Source organism: Staurois parvus, unplaced genomic scaffold (assembly GCF_062004578.1).
Source record: "Staurois parvus isolate SC_StPar_1 unplaced genomic scaffold, SC_StPar_1.0 ptg003187l, whole genome shotgun sequence".
Lineage (NCBI taxonomy): Eukaryota > Metazoa > Chordata > Amphibia > Anura > Ranidae > Staurois > Staurois parvus.
The window spans coordinates 1,764-10,202 of NW_028320983.1; the positions used below are offsets into that span (position 1 = coordinate 1,764).

Consider the following 8,439-nt stretch of genomic DNA (forward strand, 5'->3'; position numbering starts at 1 on the left):
CTTCATTTGCTCCTTTCCTTCCTTCTTCCCCTTCTCCTACCTTCCCTTTGCTTCCATTTCTCCCCTTCTTTCTTTTCTGCCTTCCTTTCTTCCCTTACCTCTCCTTCCCGTCCTTTTTTTTTCCCCTTCCTACCCTTCCTTCTCTTCCTTCCTTCCCTCCTGCCATCAATCCCCTTCCTTCCTTCCTTTCTGCCTTCATCCCTTCCCTCCTTTCCTATCTTTTCCTTTCCTCTCCATTCCTTTATCTCCCCTTTCCTTCCCCTTTCACCAGGATAGAAAGAATGAAATGAAGAGGGAGGGAAGAAAGAAAGGAAGGGAAGGAAGGAGAGAAGGGAAGAAGGAATAAAGAAAGAAAGGAAGGAAGGGAGGGGAGGGGAGTAAAAGAGGGAAAGGAAAGAGGGAAGGTAGGGAAGTAGGGAATGCATGAAGGAGAGGAGGGGAGGAAAAGAGGAAGGAAGGAGGGAAGGAATGAAATAAGGAGGGAAGGAAGGAAGGAAGGAAGGAAGGAAGGAAGGAAGGAAGGAAGGAAGGAAAGGAAAGGAAAGGAAAGATAGAAAAGGAAAGGAGGGAAGGGATGAAGGTACAGAGGGAGGAAGTGGATGGAGAGCAGGAGGGAAGGAAAGATAAGGAAGGGTAGGAAAGAAAGAAAGGAAGGAAGGGAAGGGGAGGGAAAGAAAGAAGGTAATGCAGAAAGGAAAGAAGGAGAGAAATTAAAACAAAAGGAAGGAAGGAGAAGGGGAAGAAGGAAAGAAAAGGAAAAAAAGAATAAAAGGAATGGAGGGGAATAAGGAATGGAAGGAAAGGGAAGGGGAGGGAGGGATATAAGGAAGGCAGGAAGGAAGGAAGGAATGAAAGAAGGAAGGGAAAGCAGGAAGGAAAGAAGGAAGGGAAAGGAAAGAAAAGCTAAAGAAGAGAAGGGAAGGGGAGGGACGGAGGGAAGAGAAGGAAGGAAAGAAGGAAGGGAGGGTAGGAAGGAAGGGAAGAAAGGAAGGAAAGGAAAAGGGGGGAGGGGAGGGAAGCAGGTAAGAAAGTAGGGAAGGAAGGAAGAAAAGGAAGGCGGGAAAGGAAAGGAAGGAAGGAATGAGGGAGGGAACAAGGATGGAATGGTAAGGATGGAAGGTACGGAAGGGATGAAGAAAGAATAAAAGGAAATGGAGATTGGGAGGGGGGAAGGAAGTTAAGAAGAGAGGAAGGATTGTAGGGATGGAAGTGAAAGAAAGGAAGAAAAGAAGTCAGGAAGTACGGAATTAAAGGAAGAGAAGGGGAGGGAAGGAAGAAAGAAAAGATAGGATAGGATAGGAAAGGGAGGAAAGGAGAGAAGGTAAGAAGGAAGGAAGGGAGGGAAGTGAAAGAGAGGAAGGGAAAGAAGGAAAACAAAGGCATGGAAGGAAGGGAGGGAAGTAAGGAAGGAGGGAGGAAAGAAGGAAGGAAAGGATGGAAGGGAAGGAAGGAGGGAAAGAAGGATGGAAGGAAGGAAAGAAGGAAGAAAAGAAAGAAAGAGGAAGGAAGGAAGATAGAAATGTAGGGAGGGAAGGAAGAATAAAGGGGAAGTGTAGGAAAGGGAATGGAAAGGAAGGATGGAAGAAGGAAAGGAAACAATAAAGGGGAGAGAGGGAAATGTGGAAGAAATGGAGGGGAAAAGGGGGGAAGAAGGGAAAAAAACAAAGGAAGAAAGGATAGGAAATGAAGGAAGGATGGAAAGGAAAAAATAAAGGAAAGAAAGGTAGGAGGGAGATAGAAAAGGTAAGGAAGAAAAATACGGAAGGAAGTGTTAGAAGCTTTCCTTAACCCAATATTTAATATCTTCTTATTAACAGTACTAACATAAGTATGAATGAGTTGGATCTTAATAAAATAATTGAGTTATTATATTTATATTTGTTCTAGATTGGGAAAAGTAAGGAATTAGACTTCATAGTCTGTGAATATACATATCTTGGGTTTTTCCTTTACATTCAAGCCACATATGAGAGTAATTAGCTATACCTTCCCCCATCCTCCCCCATCTATGTAAGAGATAAAGTTACACTCAGACTTTGAGAGAAGTAGGCTGGAGGGTTTGTTATATATATATACATCTGTTTCCAATTATCTTTGTGGGACTACAAGTATATCAGCCCATTTTGAGGAAAAGGTGGGGGCTGGATTGCTCATTTAAGAGTAGAAACAAAGACTTTTTGCTCACATTGCTTGAAGCCTTGAGACACACACACATACATACACACATATACATATATACAATCTTATTATCAAGAACTTAACTATATTTTTTGGACATTATTTAAACATTCTGTATGCCAATATTTTATTTCTAATTTTATGCAACGTTATTATTAAATCATCTTTTTGAGTTTTTACAAGAAGTGGAAGGACTTAATATTTGAACATTTCTCATCAATACAAGTTAATAAAATATCGAGACAATACGATATTTTACAGTGGCGAGCCTCCAGTTCGATTCGTTTCCGCCGATCGCTTATTTTTGACTTTTTTCTTCTTCATCTTGATGAGAGGGAAGTTGTTTGCAAATTCAGCAAACTATGAAATCAAGCTTTCAGGAGAAGTAAAAGTCTGCAACAGATGAATCGTCGGCATAATCGAGAACCTAAAAGCAGAATTGGTGAGAATTTTGCGCAATTGCAAGAAACGCTGTTCCTTGGTGATGTCATTTCCCGCCAAGAGAGAAAAGACGCGTTATGTAAAGAAAGACCTTCTTAATTGGTAAGTAATGGATTTTATTGATGAATTATCTAGAGAGAGTAAGTTAGAATTCAAGAATCTGTCTACATTTGTTAAAGATAATGAACTTTGGCGGTACATGTATAATGAGTGCTTACAGGCTAATATTAAGATAGAAAAATCTAAGTTTTCCTTTAAGAAACTGAGCAAACAAGTTAGAAATGTAATGAAGTTAGTTAATGTTTTTAACGCCATGATTTTTGATGTTCCTAAGACTGCTGTTTGTGTAATGCAGCAAGATCAGAGCAGTGTATGTGCTAATTGCCAGACTTTGACTGAGCAAATTGATGATCTGCAAAGTGTAATTCAAACAAAAGACATTCAGTTATCTGACCTGCAGAATGATGTAAAAAGAATTTGTGTGAATACTAAGGCAGAGAAACAAAAATCTTTTGTACCAGAGATCCAGTCTATAGAAGGAGACCCTATAGATCAGGAAGAAATGTGTAAGAGAAAATTAAGGGATAAAGCTGCAAAACTTAATCTTAAAATCCTTGATCAGCTCATGAAAATTTTGAAGGATATGCCAGCCTATGATATGGACGCCGATGCTTTCTATAACATGGAGGTTTATGAAAATTTTTGTAATAATTTTTGTTTAAATCAGGAGCAAAGAAATTTTCTATTCTGTTTATGGCTCCCCAGCGTTATGGCATGTAGATTAATCAAAACGCCATATATTGAGGATGATGAGGAAATGCATAGCAATGCATCAGACCGACTACGTCAATTATTGAAATTTACTACTGGAGAGGAAATTCCTTCTTTGGAAATCTTAGACTCCTTAAGAGCTACGATTAATGATGATCCTTTTGAATTTAAAAATAGATTTTCTAAAGTATACAAAATGATATTTAATTTAGACAATGAGACTCCTTCTATGGTAAATGCTTTTGTTAAAAAATTCAAGTATCTTGATCCAGCATCTGTTATTATTGCTACTGGAAAAAATGATTTAGATCAAGCAGCCAAAGTTATTGATACAGTTAGGAGACAACTTAAATTAAACAATCAGAAGAAGGAAAGTTTAGTTGTTCAAAATGGAGAAGAGAGAGAGACCATGTGCTTAGCCACACCCAGTTATGATGATGAACACGTCACAGGCAGGACGAGAGTCTCAGAGCAGACAGGAAATACTATTTGTTTCTATTGTAAACGATTTGGTCATTTGAAAAGAGATTGTATTCATTATAAATTAGATTTACAAAGAAAAGCTTTGGAATTAGAAGACCAAAATATAATTTCTGAACAATCTGCTCCTCCATGTTCCAACAATAGTCTGTCTGAGTTGCCTTATGCCTCAGAAGTTAAAAAGATCAGTTCACTGAGAGTCAACAACAGCTTAAACAATATGGTAAACAGTGCTGTTGTCATTAATAGGAATGGTTTACTGCCTTTGCCGAAATTAGGATCAGGATCAAATCGAGATTCTTCTTTTTTACCGTTGGAATATGTTGCTCCAAATTTCTTGGATGAAAGTGGAAGGCCCAAATCAACATCAATTGATTCTTCCATGTACTGTAATGTTGGAAGTATTTGTACAGCAACTGCTGACATGTCTTCAGATCATAAATGGCCACATACAGGAACCAATCTTGAATTGGAACAATTGGTTATATCACATAAGGATCTGTGGAGTCAAAGCAAAAATGATGTAGGTTTGTTTACAAATTTTGAAGTTGACATTGAAGGTAGAGACCCTAAGCCTCAACCTCAATACAAATTGCCATTAGAATCACTTAATCCAATTTCTTCCATTATAGATGAGTTTTTACAGCAAGGAATTTTAAAGAAAGTACAATCAGTGGTGAATAATTGTATTTGGCCTATCAAAGCTGATAATTCATATTCTTTATCAGTTGACTTCAGGACATTGAACAAATGCATCACAAATAACAAATCTATTGTTCCTGATTGTAACATAATGTCACATCTGGATGCCAAGGCCAAAATATTCTCAGTACTTGAAATTGCATATAGCCATTTGTCAGTACCCTTAGCTAAGAGTTGTCAATATAAACTTGCTTTTAGCTTCAACAAAGAAACATATACATTCACAAGATTAGCCCCAGGCTTAGATTTAAGTGATGGGATTGTTCATGAGTATTTGGGAAAAATATTATCTAAATTCTCTAGGCCAGAATGTATTGTCCAGCATGTAGACAAGCTTCTCTTGTCTACACAAAATAGAACTGAACATATCACTCTTTTGTCTGAAATATTTACGTTGTTACAAACAGCAGGATTGAAATTGAATACAGAGAAAGTTCAGTTGATGAAAAGACAGGTGGAATTCCTTCATATGCAAATTAGTCATGGACAGAGACAGTTGTTGCAAGAAAAAGTTAGAATTATTTCTGCTTATCCAATTCCAACAAATCGCAAGGCTTTGCATCAGTTTTTGAGTGAAGTAAATCATTGTAAAGATTTTATACCCAATTTTGCAGAGAAGTCTAGATCATTATTTGATCGTTTGAGACAAAAAGATGGCGTATTTGATCAATGGGATAAAACTGAGAAAGAAGCTTTTGAACTATTGAAATGGGATTTGCAGAATGCTACTACATTAAATACTGTTGAGTTTTGTAGTAAAATTCCTGTTGTTTTAGAAACCAATGTTTCCAATAATGCAATCTCAGCAACTTTGTCACAATTAAAAGAAGATAATCAGAAAATAATAGGTTTCTTCTCAAGAACTTTGACAAATATGGAGAAAAACTTTGATGCACATATGAAAAAATTGTTAAGTGTTTTCTTTGCAGTCAAGGTGACTGAATACATTGTGAGATCAAGTAAGATCATATTACAGACACCTGATTCATCACTGAAACTCCTAGGGGAAGATGGTTCAACAGAAAAGTATCGTGAAAATTATCCTATATGGTACAAAACACTGTCTTCCAAACACATTCAGATAGATGTAACAAAAAGACATTTTCAGGAAAACATACCAACACATGTTTGTACAGCTGTAGGTGAGAAGTTTGTACCTCATGTTTTCAACATAAGAACTGAGGAAAGTTTGAAACCAGTATGTATTACTGCAGATCAGTCTTACACTACAAGAAGTGAGCCAACACAGAAAACAGCTACGCATATTTCCAATTTTATAGAGATAAGATCAAAGGCATGATCCTTTGTCATCTCTGGGTTGATACAAAACCTTTCTTTGGTTTTGAAACCAAGGTTTTGAATCATGACCAATAATGGAGATGTAGCGTCCTGTTATATTTATTTTTGTTTATTTCAGGTACTTATATAGTGTCGTCAATTTTACTATTTTATATGTAGTGCTTTTTACATATATAGTACATTCACATAAGTCCCTAACCCTCAAGAGGTGTATAATCTGAGGTCCCTAATTCACAGTCATACATACACATACTAGGGCCAATTTAGATAGGAGCCAATTCTCCTACCAACATGTCTTTGGAGTGTGGGAGGAAGGAGAAAACCCACACAAGCACAGGGAGAACATACAAACTCCAGGCAGGTGATGCCATGGTTGGGATTTGCATCAGCAACCCTAGTGTTGTTAGGCAGAAGTGCCCGCATTCTAAAATAGAACACTACAAGTCAATAAGAAGTGTTATAATGAAAATATGTTTTCCATGTCATGACTAGAAATGTTTGTGATTATGATATGTAATATTAACAGATAAATGTAAGAGGATTAATCCATGTAAAATTATCAATGCCAAAATAATGATACTGCATTTCTGTTACAGGAAATGACCTAAGAGTAACTGTTAAAGGAAGAAAATTCAAATATTTCTAAACCTTTCAGATGATAATACATTTTCCAAGAAGGAAATTTATTCTGGAAGAAGCTTTGCAACAAGAATTTCATTCATCATTGTTTTTGTTGTTCTTTTTATGTTCAATAAAGTTATTTTAACTTTACAGAGCGCTAGAAGTAGACAAGACATCTCAAGGCATCTCATAGAGGAAGAACTTATAAAACAATTGACTTTTGACTACTGATGAAATAATTCATTCATCAGATATATTGGTTTTTTTGTGTGTACATTTTATTTTGACATGATATGTTTATCATATCAAGATGAGATCCGTTTTCACATGAACATTTGCAATCACACACTATGTATTTTCAGAAATGAAAGGGTTAAACTTTTGTTATAACAGAGTCACTCTACTTAGTTAGAACATCTGTTGTTAATTAAGCTAGAGATACGTTATTCTAAGGTACATATAGAGAAACTTAGGCAAGCTTTACATTGTTATATGTATGTTTTTTTAAAAAAAAAATCATTCGATATACATGTATGGATTGAAGTTAGAGAACATATGTTATGTTTAAATGTTGATAAGGTAATTTGAAAAATGTATGGATTTTAGAACTGTGTGCTACACACATTTTGGAGGGAAAATATGAAACATCTATTTTTTAAGTGACATATTTTAAAGTATTGTACTATAATGTTAGTTATACATTTATTAAGGGGATGAATTATTTGGTAAAAGGAAACTAATAAGGGTAAAAATATTTTTATGTGATACATAACAAAAGGTTTATCAAAGAATTTGTTTTCCCATTATAGAATCAAATTAAAGATATGTGCAGATCAATTATCTTAAGATGCAAAAACGCATGAATGGATACGAAAGTGACGAGAATGTGTATAAATGGATTAAGATAAGGAAAATGATTAAGATTCGATAAAATCGATCATTTTGAGAGGGAAATGTTAGAAGCTTTCCTTAACCCAATATTTAATATCTTCTTATTAACAGTACTAACATAAGTATGAATGAGTTGGATCTTAATAGAATAATTGAGTTATTATATTTATATTTGTTCTAGATTGGGAAAAGTAAGGAATTAGACTTCATAGTCTGTGAATATACATATCTTGGGTTTTTCCTTTACATTCAAGCCACATATGAGAGTAATTAGCTATACCTTCCCCCATCCTCCCCCATCTATGTAAGAGATAAAGTTACACTCAGACTTTGAGAGAAGTAGGCTGGAGGGTTTGTTATATATATATACATCTGTTTCCAATTATCTTTGTGGGACTACAAGTATATCAGCCCATTTTGAGGAAAAGGTGGGGGCTGGATTGCTCATTTAAGAGTAGAAACAAAGACTTTTTGCTCACATTGCTTGAAGCCTTGAGACACACACACATACATACACACATATACATATATACAATCTTATTATCAAGAACTTAACTATATTTTTTGGACATTATTTAAACATTCTGTATGCCAATATTTTATTTCTAATTTTATGCAACGTTATTATTAAATCATCTTTTTGAGTTTTTACAAGAAGTGGAAGGACTTAATATTTGAACATTTCTCATCAATACAAGTTAATAAAATATCGAGACAATACGATATTTTACAGGAAGAAAAACAGGGAAGGGAAGGAATGGAAGGAAAGAAAGAAAGGGAAGGTAGGAAGGGAAGAAGGGAAGAAAGGAAGGAAAGAAAGGAAGGAAGGAAGGGAACAAGGGAAAGAGAGAAGGGAGGAAGGAAGGAAAAAGGAAGGAAGGAATGAAATGGAGGGAGTGAGGAAGGAAGGAGGGGAATGAAGGAAAGGCAAGGGAAGAAAAGGGAAAGGGAGGGATTGAAAGAAGGATAGAATAAATGAAGGAAGGAAGTACAGTAAGGAAGGAGGAAATAAGGATGGAAGGAGAGGAAAGAGAGAAGGGAAAAGAAGGAAGGAAG

The 8,439-nt window shown here is 35.8% G+C and overlaps 1 long non-coding RNA gene across 1 annotated transcript; it reads left to right on the forward strand.

The window, feature by feature from the left end:
• The first annotated feature begins 1,868 nt into the window (after window positions 1-1,868).
• LOC149428499 (uncharacterized) lies at window positions 1,869-8,040 on the forward strand. The gene is made up of 2 exons (XR_016310723.1): window positions 1,869-2,721; window positions 6,468-8,040. It is a non-coding gene; the product is annotated as an uncharacterized LOC149428499 (long non-coding RNA).
• The last annotated feature ends 399 nt before the right edge of the window (window positions 8,041-8,439 follow it).